General features: G+C 37.5%; 1 long non-coding RNA gene across 2 annotated transcripts in view; it reads left to right on the top strand.

The window, feature by feature from the left end:
- The window catches only part of LOC147914783 (uncharacterized), a 263,718-nt gene that overhangs the window by 97,812 nt on the left and 153,001 nt on the right, over positions 1-12,905 (top strand). For both annotated transcript variants that reach the window (XR_015554984.1, XR_015554985.1), the window contains one exon: positions 1,082-1,207. This is a non-coding gene — a long non-coding RNA (uncharacterized LOC147914783). The remainder of the gene's footprint in view (positions 1-1,081; positions 1,208-12,905) is intronic.

Genomic DNA, 12,905 nt, shown 5'->3' with positions numbered 1-12,905 from the left:
TAAGGCTATACTTTATTCTAGCCATAAGTTTTAGGATGGGTGACAGTATCCGAGGAGGTGAAAGGAAAATTCAGATTCACAGAGGCTGCTGCTTCTAGTTGTTTATGTTACCCAGATCCCTGAGCACTGCTGGGTGGAGAATAGGTTGAGTTTAAGTGCAACAGCTGTATTAAGATTGGAGCGTGTAGGGGAATAAAGACTGTTTTTCCCAGAGGAGTGGGCCTCTTCTACTCTGCCGCTGAAAAGAATTTTTGCTGCTTAATGTTCTATTGCCCAACTTAATTTCTTATCTTCTCAGAAACTCTTCGCTTCTTATAAAATGGAATTCACACTTACTGCCTACTTCTCAGGGATCCTTGAGAATTCCCTAGTTAACTTATGCTAAGTGCTTTATTCTATTCAATAATAATACTAGTAAGGGCTATTAAGGCATCACGTAGACAAGTGAATCCCCCCCCTCTTTTTTTTAGTTGTTCTTGGTATGTCTTCTAGACTAGGACCTGAGGTAAATGTAAACTACTAGAAAACTTTTCAGTGAGGCAGAGGGAAAAAATCATTTTAGGTATGCTCAGTACCTCCCCAGATGGTGGTATAACAGCTGAATTTTGGGCATGGTCTTCATCTTCTAAGTCAGTCCTGGTGGCTGCGTTTGGGGGTATTGGAGCAGGTTCATACCAGCTTGTGAGAGCCCATTGTGTGTACCTCTTCCCAATACTGTGTTGGGGGCATCGTAGTGGTAGCTTGAAATCATCCAGGGTGAGAGTATTTATGAGGAGGGGTGAAGACTACAAGTGATAGCTGATTGATAAACATTTAACAGCACATCACTGCCTAAAAGTCACATTCAAACCAGTTTGCTAAATAATTTATTTAAAAAAAAAAATGACTGGAAAGACCTAGAGGTTTTTTTTTTTGTTTCAACTTCATATGAAAAGAGTGTCTACAGAGAGTCTGGGTGATTCATGAGGGGAGGACTATTCGTTGCCTTCCCTTCAGCATATATTGATAATAATTTTAAAATGCCACCAAATTTGTTAAATAAAAGTTAATTGCTTCTGTGCTAATGATAACATATCTTTAGAGCCTGCCACAGTTTTGCTGTCTAAAAAGAAAAATACAAGAAAGCAAGCAAGAAAATCTTTTGAATCAAAGTTTTTAAAAGATGTGTGAAGAGACAATGAAGAGTACCATTTGGATTCTATTACAGGTAACTTCTATTTTTAGGAAGAGCTAGTTGTACCTTAATGCTCATGTCTTCCCCCCAGCTCTGTCAGAGATATGTCCTGTTAACCCTAAATTACTTTGACAATTGTCACAGATTTTAAGGAAGATTGTGCTAAGCCTCAGGGGATGCACGTGGATTAAGTGGAATAATGAATTAATGGCTGCAAAGTATTGTGCTATTGAAAAAAAAAAATTCCCCTCTTCTCCCAAACACCACCACCACCATAAACAACAAAAAAAATTCAGTGCTGACTCAATAACATTGAATCAGCGTCAAGTGTGTCTCTATTTTCATTAGAACCATGGTGAAGGGCAAAGAAATGCCCTTCTGTATATCACTGTATATTTTCTTTATGTTGCTATCATATTTCATAGCAGGATCACTAAACAATATATATTTTCAGTCGAGAATTCTAAGTTTCCAGGAAGCTCAGGTATCAAATATTATTGTTTGAAAGAAAAAAAGACCTTCCTGGGAAGTTAGGGAAAATGGTAGGAGGCGTTTCGTAAGAGATAGAACCCTGCATCGTTGCTGGTGTGGTTGTCAGCAGTTGCCGATGTTCACACTTCAAGGACTGTTAGCCCCACAACCATGGACTCACTAAGCAATGCCTCCAAGACCCTCAAGAAGTCATTCATACGGCCTTCTAATTTTAGAAACATCTCGTGTTAGCTTTATTCAAACGTTTCAGCGTCCAGTGTGGATCACAGATGCCCGGGAGTCCTGAGCTTCTTTTCAGAGGGCGAGATGACCCCTGTGGGACCTCTCCAGTTCTGCACCTCTATACAGGTGGCTGGGTCTCCTCTTCCATCCCTCCAGGGAAGGAGTCTGGTTAGAGAACCAGAAACTTATCGTAAAGTTTATACTTTATAGTCTTCTCTTCTTGTGTCTTCTAGTCCTAAAATGGTTATCTAGAAGTTACCCCCCATTTCTTCTATCTTATTAGGAGTGAAATTAGGGATGTTTGAGGATTAGAGTCACATGAGTGACTGGGTTTGCCGGAGCATGTCAGATCTTAAAGTTCATGGATCTAGGCACACACTCCTAAAGTGAATGTAACCCACAAATCTAATCTTACTAACCCAACACAAAATGAGAAAAACGCTCAGAATTTCCGACACACTCTAAGAATAATGCTCTGAATTTCTGATATATGGCCATTTATAAGTATTCAGGTTTGATCATTATATTTCCAGGCATTGGAGTTTATTTATGAAGGCAGTTATTTACAGACATTTCTTGAGACCAAACATAGGTATCTGAAACAAATCAAGAAGAATTTCAAACAATAAAGAAACTATAAATAATAATACCTAACATTTACCGTCTGCTTTTCTTATGCCAGGAACTGTGACAAGGGCTTTTAGGGGATTATTCATTGAGAAAATCTAGGATCACATAACTTGTAAGTTTTAGAGCCAGGATGTGAGCACAACTGGTCTGAGTCTGTGGGCTTAACTTTCTGCAATATAACTATCACATCGTACAAAATAATGTAAATGGGCACCAAGGGGACAGCTGCAGAGTGATCCGAGGAGGGAAAGACATAAATTTGGAGCCAATTTTTGACATATGTTCTTGTGGCTCAATGCCATGGGATATATTAACAACTTAAAGTACATAGATTTACAAATTTGAAAATCACTTAAAATTTTGGAAGGAGCAAATGCCACATGTACTAACTTAAATTTACAGGCACAGGTAATATATCACCATTTCCCACTCCTTCATCTCTCCAATCCATCAAAACACCACTTCCAGAATTTCCATGAACTGTCATTTTAGCTCAAATACCTTTCCACCGTCACCTTCCCAAGCTTTGGTTCACATATTCATGAGTCATCTCTTTTACAGTGGGTCAATAGAATACTTTCAGGATCTTAGCCCTTATCACAATGTCTGGCTTTTCGTAGGTTCTTGTAGATATTGGTTGAACAAATTCTAATGAAAGATTATCTCGTTTTTGTCTTCAGTTCTCATTCTTGTTTTCAAAGCTACATTATTTTTATTAATCAAATTTTCTCATTCCGAATTCCCTCCATCCAGCCCCTCCTTGCAAAGAGGAAAAATAAAGACTATTGAGCTCTTAATAAGAATGAGAAGAGTGGAGGCATTGCTGACAACCTTTCCAAGACTTGTGGTGGATGCAATTCTAAGACAGGAGACTAAACTCACATGAAAGATAAAAAGTTCTATTTAGACAGAAGGGCTTCCTGATTCTCATTTGTGTTTAAGTGGTGTGTGTTGGTTGGAAGGTTGTTCTCTCAATGGCTGCCAGATAGAATCTGTTGATGATTTGACTTTGAAAATATTCAAAGGAGTGCCTGTAGAAGTGGTCAGGAATTAGCTAACTGCTTCTTTAGACTGGACAAATACATTTCTTTTTGGACTCCACTCATGCCTTTCCCAAAGGGACATTGTCACATAATGTTTGCACAAGTGCTTCCTATTTGTAACTTTGCCAGAACTGTGTTCTGTGTGATTCTGCTCACATACCCAAGACTCCTTGAGTTGCCAACATTCAGACATCATTAATGACCTCATTAATGCCATTTTGATAAAACGTTTACATCATTGCTTCTCTTATATCTTGTTCTTGACGCATATTGGAATGTCTGTACTACATTTCGCCACATCCTTCATTTACCTCGTATTTATTTTATGGAGTGTTTTTTGAGTTGTTAGTGTTCTGTATTTTTATTTCCCTTTTGGCTAAAACTGAAATGTTGGGTTCATCAGGTCATAAGCATTGCACCTTGGCAAGAAAAATTCAGCTAAGGGCACAATAATGAGGAGCTTTGCTTATTCAGAGGTCTCATGTAGTTCATCTCTCTGCCTCCCTGCTACTTTGGGAAGAGCTCCTTTTCTTCTCTGTGCTTCTATAAAATGAAGACAGCTAGTTCAACTTGAAGGGTATCTGCAACTGCTATCTTTCTTGTACCATTTCAAACTAATTTCATTTCCACAATGGTTCTTTTCTATGGGTTCAGAGTCATCTATTCTCTGGAATCGGTTACTTTCCTAATAGAAGAAGTTTTTACCTCAGATCACTGTCACCTCTTGATCCCCTGGGTCCTGATATTGACTTTTTCTGTTCAGATTCCTGAATGACAACTTTATCTTGACCTCTGGGCTCTATGCTCCTTAACTTTGGTCTTACTGAACTTCCCGTTTTATGCTAATATAGCTCCTCTATATCTAAGCTATCTCAGAAATTCCTATAAGAATATTGGTCTGAGACTAGTAAAAGGGGCTTTTGTTTGTAATGCTTCACTCAGCTGTTAGCTCTTCCTTTTGTCTTGTTTGCCATGATCCTTCTTTGTTGAGTAGCCAGAAAAAACATTAACTAGCTTTCTTTACTGTCGAATGTTTAATATGCAAATGTACCCTTTGAACATTTAAAGGGGTATGTACTATGTAGATGTATCCACTACATTATCTACTTCTTGCTTACCTTCTAAACATCCCCATCCCTGCCTTCGTGGGTGCATTCTAATTACTCTGAAATGGTGTTTCTCATCTCTGGCTGCATATTTGAATCATCTGGGGTGCTTAAAAAAAAAGATGCCCCAACTCCCCCACCTCCCCCCACACATACTGAATTGGAGTCTTTGGGGTATGGGAACTGAGTGTTTTTAAAAATACTTCCTAGGTGATTCTAAAGTGCAGTTGTAATGGAAAACCATAGTCTTAGCCAATCAATGTGCTATGACATTTCCCCGGTGGCTGTTATTGGTTCACTTCAGGCAAGGGTGCATATTCACACTTAAGGGCAAAGTGTGCAAGGAAATATGTGGCCCCGTTTGCTGCTGGCTGTCATCTCATGGCCAGCCTGAGGATGAAGTTGATGCTTTGGACAATAAAGCATCAACTTTGGACTTCCTGTTATGTGAGAAAATAAACTTCTGAGCCAAGGAGACTCGGATCAGAGAGGTTAAATGACTCATGGAAGAAACTAAAACCCAAGTTTTACAGTTCACTGTTTTTTCTGCTCACTCTACAAAGATGTCTCTCAAGAAATTGGTGAGTGCAAAAGAAATGAGAAAACAGTACCTGCTCCCAAGAAAGTCACAGTCTCTTTGAGGGGGATAAAACACAGTCCTTGGAAACCTTATCAAACAATCATAACAAACTCTTGACAGCGTGTTAGAGTTTACAGAGAATTTTGACGTCTGTTATCTCTTTATATCCTCTCAAGAAACTCTTAGGTAGGATATTATTATACCTACTTTACAACTGAGGAGATTGAGGCTTAGAGACGGTTTACTATTTGCCCAAGATCATCTAGTTGGTAGCCCAGCTAGGAGCTGAACCCAGATCTTCAGACTCAAAATTCAGTGTCCTTTTTGCTGTACCTCTAACTGTGAATGGTCTTTAAGTTTTGAAATTCTACTGTGTCTTCCTTGCCTGGATATAGAGACACAAGGATTCGGGAGAGAGTAATGCTCTACTATCCCCAGGAGCAACAGTGACTTGGCACACACACCAATCTAATCTATATAGGGAGTTGTAGATTTCTGTTCTTATATCTGGAAGGTGGATGAAGTTCATGGAAATTGTTGAGTTCAAGGTTGGGAACTTTTGTTTTAGATTAGAGTCTAGGGTTTCTGGGGAGGATTTAATGTGGGTTAAATGGCTCAAGATTACCTATAAATGGTAATTGGGTTCAATTGTGGGAGCAAGAGGCACACTCCTATTTTATTCCTATATTCATTTTAGTATCTGCTCTTGTGCACTTTTGTTGCATCGTTTTCTGGATCCAATGGCTGCATTCTTGATACGCACAGAATGTGCAGAAGTTCCTGTCATCTGTGTTCTGGAGCTTTCTACTTTTTCCTCCAGTCCACCAAACTGAGGGTAAACCAATTGCTTCCATCTATGAACTAAACTGCTTCTGTGACAAGTTTTTCCCTAACTTGCCACAGGATGAAAAAAACAGTCTAGCAATCTTCCCCTTGTGTTGCTCAAAATTCTGGGAAGATAGTAAACCAATTAAATAGTGCAGCTGTACAAACATTCTAACTATATAAAGTTCAGATCGTGAACACATTTTCATTGTCTTCTTTACCCATATGGAATCTCATTGTTTCTTTTAATTATATTTTTAAAACGTGTTTATGTAAGATGGAATGTTCTGTAGCTAGTTAAAATAAATTTAAGCTACACTTTAAATGTTGAAATGAATTTTTTGAGGGGAAAACATTTTTGGAAAAAAATTTATTTAGAATAAATAATAGTCTTTGGGAAAGGAAATGATTGAATTTCTGGTCTAGCTTGGACCATGTCAGCGTAAGATTCTCCTTTCACCTTTCTCAGTAGTTACTTAGTGGAACCACCTCTTGGGAGAGGTGCCTAGCTTAGTAAACCTTGTCAGTCTGCTAAAGGTGCAATCATTGCAATGAACATTTATGAGTGCTTTCTATAAAGCAGAGCCTATTTCAAATACATGAATTATGGTATTTAATCTTCAAAATGACCTGATGATGTACTTACAGTTACCATTCCCATTTTGCTGATAAGGAAACAAAGATATATAGAGGTGAGTCAACTGCTCTTTGTTATCTAGCAAGCAAATGTTTAAACCCAGGCATTTTGAGTCCAGATCCATATTTTTAATCATGATGCTTTATTACCTTCCTTCAAAAGGAAGCGACCCATTTAATTGGTTTTCCTTTAAGTAACCTCTTTCTTCCTAGAACTACTAACTGATCAACCAACTAACTGGTCAACCACTAACTGGTCAACCAGTCTTCAAGTGACAATGACGCGGCTTTCCATATCTCATTACCAAAAGGCAGACCAGGAGAAATCATTTCCTGGAAGCAATTAGAGAAAGAGAGATAAGTTTTGCAGCTCTATTTTAAACATGTGGACAAAATTACCAGTTAAATTTTTTTTCTTTCACTTCTTGATTGTTGAGACACTTCACTTTGCATGTGATCAAAAATGGAACCATCTGTTGAATGTTCCATATTCCATACTTTTGACTTTCCTGCATCCTTCTAGAAAATAATTCATTGAGTCTCAAGGACGAATTCATTCTTTTCTTCCAATTCCTACATGTGACTCTCTAGGAAGTGACAGATTTTCAAATGAACTGCTCCAATTGGTTGCTCATTGTTCATATGTTCTGCTGTGTTAGGAATGCAGCTTTGCTCCTCCTTGAAAGACAAGTACTGGATTAGTGGTGGCTAATGATGGAAAGGAATACACTTCCTCTGGTTCTTGATATTTCTTTGTATGAATCTAACTTTTCCTAAAGCATATTTTAGATAGTTTAGGGATGGAGGCACAGAAGATAAATGACTTTTCAAAGCTCATGCATTTAGACAGCCAGAGCTGGAGTCACTGTCTTAGCTTAGAACACTTTCAGTTAAATTTCTCTCCCTCTCTCATATTAATTGCACTTTAATCATTGTAGGTACCAGTCAAGCAAGAAAGTGTGCTTTACAGTGTTCTGCCTCTTTAAGGGCTTGTCATTTTTTGAAAATGTGCCAAATATAAGACCTGCTATGTTCTGAGGACCTAAGGAACTCCTGCTCTGGCATCTGTGGAACTCTGTCCATCAGTATAACCAGGGATGATAAAGCTTAATAAGCTGAGTCACACCAGCAAGATAGAAAAGAATAGTTGGCAAACAGGGATGCTAATTAGCCCCACCCTGCCCCCTTGTTAAGCCTCCGCTGAGCTGTTATTCCTACGTTTCATGGAGGAATGCTACAAGAAACATCCTCATGAAATCTGATACTACATTTGCAGTGGGAATGTTATCAAGGATGCTGCCTACAACATGGCTCAGGACCCCATTAGGAAAGTCCCATGTGACACATCCCATTTAGCTCTAAGTGCTAAGAAGAGTTCTGCTTTTTCTGAGGAATCATTGCATCATTATTTCTCCCTTTTTAACAACAAAATCAACCATAATTTTCTTTCCCCTTTGACTACCTTAGAGAGAAAATGAATTATAGAGACACTTAGGATCTGAATACTTGCTTTACTCCCTTCCTGCATATGCCTTAAATTTTCCCAGGAATGAGTTATTATTATGAGAGTTTACTATTTTACCGTATGTGTTTTTGTTGTGTATTGCTTAAAATTCTTTGTAACATTTAGTTGGAGTATAAAATATCTGTAAATCAAATTTATTGTGAGAATAACAACTGGGTAAGGAATGGGTTTTGTTCTTTCTCTTGTTCTTTTTATAAAAGAAATTCTTTTTATTCCCTCTGTTAGGGAGGAAAAACTTTTCCTCTACTCTTTTAGGTTTAATAATTGAGAGTGTGTGAATTAAACTGACAAAAGGCAGATCAGCAAGAGAAAAGACAGATTTTTATTCATATACAGGAATGTTCACAGAAAAATGTGACTCAAGGAGGCAGTTAGAATTTGGGGCATATATACCATCTTAATAGGGGAAGGAGAGAGGGAGAAGGCAGTTATGGGAAAACATATGACTTTTAGAAAAGATAAATGGGCCCTTAGGAGAATAGATGGGAGATATGATAGTTTTGTGACAAAGTTTGTTTAGGCAATTTCTTATCCTGGTGCCAACTTCTTGTCTCCTGTGATAGGAGTCAATTTTTCCTGATTACATAACTCCCGGGGAGGGGATTTATGACAGATGAATTCTTTTAGGAGGCTCTGCTGTTAGGCTGATAAGAGAAGGTCAGCAAAAACAAAAAGCAACAACAAAAAACCCTTCACAGTGGTATATTCTCAATCTCTTTATTTCTAAAGAACACTACTCTCAGGAGGGGAAATTAATCTGGGTAGACCATTTGACATTGGAAAGTTTGTTTGTGGGTTAGCGTGGGCTCCAGGTTTGTATTTCTCCAGGTTTTAGTCAAATCTGATAGTTCAACACACCCTTTCTTAGCTAGTTATGGTGTTGTATCCTTTCTTAGCGAGTTATGGTGTTGTATCCTCTGGTAAAATTTCCAAAGTATAGGGCTGTCACTCTGATTTCTTCCAGCTATTTCTCTACAACAACTCCCTACACAGACCTTCAGGACTGTGGAACTTCCCGACATCTCATTTCCTGGTTTTGCAATTGTAAATATATTTTGCCTTCTTGCTTCAAATGACAAATTTGTGTTCATTTTGTGTCAATCAACTCTTCTTTCGAATAAAAACTAATACAACTTAGCACTTCTCACATTAGAGTAGAGGAGCCATTTTTATAGAAAGAATTTTATTTCAATTTTATTGAAATTTTTATCGAAATATCAAAAGGAGTCCCTTTTTGCACTTTTACTTTGCCCTAGATTTGTTTTGTTTTTGGTCTTACTAGGGTCACAGCCTCCTAATTACTTTATTCCTGCCAACGTTAGAGAGTTAAGTACTAAAATAGAGAGAAGTTCATTCAAATACATAGAATTTGCTCAACCAAAAATATGTAGTAGCATAAAAATGTGAGGACTATCAAGTCCAAAGTACATTTCCAGCCTGTCTACTTCTTTATGTCCTAATTGTTAACCTGGTTTTTACCAAATCAGTTCCCATTGGTTCTATAATAATTTCCTAATTTATCACTTTGCTACCTTTCTTGCATCGCTGCAACCAATCCATTTGTCCTGCGGTGTGGATAATGTGATCTTTTAAAGGTAAGAGAGGTTCTTAAAGGTCAAACCCTTTCACTGCTATCCACTGCCCTTAGAATAAAACCCTGACTTCTCAATATGGCCCACAAAGCCCAGCATCTTTTCATGGACCTCGTCTCTTATCATCTCCCCTTGCTCGTTGCTTTCCAGACACACTGGCTGCCCTTCTCTTCCCGCAGTTCTTGCCTAGGGCCTTTGAACGAGGTGTCTCCCTCGCCTGGACTGTCTTTGTCCAGATTTTCTCATGGCTAGTTCTTGTCATTTGAGTATCACCTTTTCAGGGAAACCCTCTCTAACCACTTTCTTTAAAGTCACCTTCTCCTAATCTATGCACTTTCTCTCATGTTACCTTGTTTTATTTTCTTCATATCACAATCACTATCTGAAATTATTTCTTTTCTTATTTATTGTCCATCTCCTCTACAGAATGTAAACTCAATAAGACTACGACACAATCTACTCTATTTTCTGCTGTGATCTTATTACCTCGCCTAATGTGTACTCATTGACTATTTGTTGAGTGGATTATGTCAAATAGGAAAAAAAAAATGATTTTACCACTTTTTAAATGGTTATAGAGTGATGTTTTCTAATCAAATAGTAAATTAATGGAGCAGACAGAAAATTTGTTTTTAATTTATTTTATATGAATATTTTGAAAACAATTTTAAATGCTTAGGTGGACTTTCATATATATAGTTTTTAAAACTTTGAAATAAGCATAAACTTTCAGAAAAGTTGGAAGTATGGTACTTTTTTTTCTGAATCATTTGGTAGTGTGGGGAGAGAGGGAGAATCCCCCCTGCCCTTTCCCTTAAGGTTCTTATGGCTGGCCAAATAATCAACTAGACAGGTTAGCAGGAGAAAATAATACCAAGTTTAATAACATGTATACATGGGAGAAACTCAGAAATGAGCAACTCGTCTCTCTGTCTAAGCTGCTTGCTTAAGTATTGTAGCTAAAGGTGAGGAAGGTGTTGGGGGTGGGTAGTGGTCTGGGACTTCAGAGGGCAAGAAGACAATTTTTTTCAGGGTCATCTATAGATAAATGTGGTCAGGGAGAGATAGAGTTTTTTGATAAAAGGGGCTTGGTGCCCTTCCCATTGTAACATCTATTTTACATTATCATTACAGCCATCATGATAGAAGATCTGTTCCAAGAAGGAGCCACCATGTCAAATTCTTTAGGCAGTTAGTGGGGGAGGTCAAATGTCCCTCAGAGAAAACAATCAAGGTAAAGAGATATATTTCAGGGTGGCCAAATCTTGATCTCCCACGGTAGTATGTTGCTGACTCCTGAATACCTTCATGTGTATTTCTTACTGACAAGGATATTCTCCTACATAATCAAATTCAACTACCAAATCGGGAAATTTACTTTGATACATTACTATGATCTATTGCTTAGAATCTATTTAAGTTTTATCAGTTGTTCCAGTAATGCCACTTATAGCAAAAGGATCCGGTAGAATCACTCGTTGCATTTAGTTGTCATCCCCCTTTAGCTTCCTTCACTCTGGGACAGTTCTTTAGTCTTCTTGACACTTACAATCTGGACACTTTTGAAAATAAAAGGCCAATTATTTTGAAGAATATGTCTTGATTTGGGTTGTCTGATATTTCCTCAAGATTAGACTCAATTGTGTGTCTTTAGCAGGAAAATACCAGAAGTGATGCCAAGTTCTTCTCATTGCATCCTATTGTGTGGCATATAATTTTGATTTGTCCCATTGCTGATGGTGTTTGATTTTTTTGGTTAAAGCAGTATCTGCCAGACTTTTCCACTGTAAAGTTACTCTGTTTTCCCTTTGTTTTAAGTAGGGATTTTGTGGGGAGGTACTTTAAGACTATATAAAATATCTCTTTTCTCATCAAACTATCAATTTATTTATTTAAATATTATTGTTTCCTATTTTATTCAATGGATTATACTCCATTACTGTCATTATTTGATAGGATCCTCAAATTGCTTTTAATTTAAGCAGTAGAAGTTGAAGTTTGTTCAAGCAGGTTTCCATGTCCGTTTGACCTATCTCCATCATTCTTTGTGCACATCTTTGCTCTTGGGCATAACGAGACATTCCAAGCTCATCTTGTACTTTCCTTACTTCAATTCTGTGTATAGTCAGCCATTTCCCCAAGGAGACTTCATTTCTTTTAGTGGAGAATGGTAATTAGAAACCAAGATCTGGACACGTCGTGTGTTCATTGTTATTGAGGTGTCATTGCTACTAGGCCCTCTCAATGGGTAGATCTAGGCAATAAAACCATATATAATATGCATATTTATATCTATATTTGTGTGTATATATGTGTGCATATATATGTGTATATCTCTGTATGTATCAAGATGTCTGTCAAAAACCATATATTGACCTAATTCCTCTCATTCCAATCTTCTCTAACTATATCCTAATGTGCCTCGTTGGGTGAGTTTACGTATGATGACTTTATCAGCCTAACTGTACCCTACCCAAGTCTAGTCTGGCCTTTGATTGCTAATTAAAACAAAATCCCATCCATGATGAGTATTTTATCCATTGTCTTAGAAAAGCAGTGAGTGGATGGGATATTTTGGGGCCAGACATAGGTGAAAAGATTGAGAAATGTATACTAAATATTAAATGAATGTAAAATAACAAGTTTTCACAACTATCATACTCTGTTAAATTCATAAGAAAGCAACAATCTTTACCCATCTCCCCCATCTGGATTCAGGGAATCACTACTTATGTTTTTGCTGCCTCTTTAGCTAAAATAAGTTTCTTGATGCTCTTAAAGTTTGTACTAATTTGTTTGCTTATTTTTTGTATATATTTGTCATATCATATATTTATATGATATATGACACAGTTGTATAAAAACAGGATCAACTTATGATCCAGAAGTAGGTGAAGTGAGATGTTTAGCAACTTCACGCTTGATATAAAAATCAATGTCAAATCATCTTACACCTGGTAAATGTTGAGCAGTTGAGAGGGAGGACAATAAATATTTGGGCAGTCAGAAATAAGGTGCCCAGAAAAGTAAAATGTCAACTCTGCCTGATGACTGGGTAATAATTCCAAATACAACCTTAG

The sequence above is a fragment of the Ceratotherium simum genome, chromosome 17 (assembly GCF_057802395.1).
Source record: "Ceratotherium simum simum isolate JZ-2026a chromosome 17, ASM5780239v1, whole genome shotgun sequence".
Lineage (NCBI taxonomy): Eukaryota > Metazoa > Chordata > Mammalia > Perissodactyla > Rhinocerotidae > Ceratotherium > Ceratotherium simum.
The sequence above is the reverse complement of the archived record's forward strand: the minus strand, read 5'-3'. Positions and strand labels throughout refer to the sequence as shown.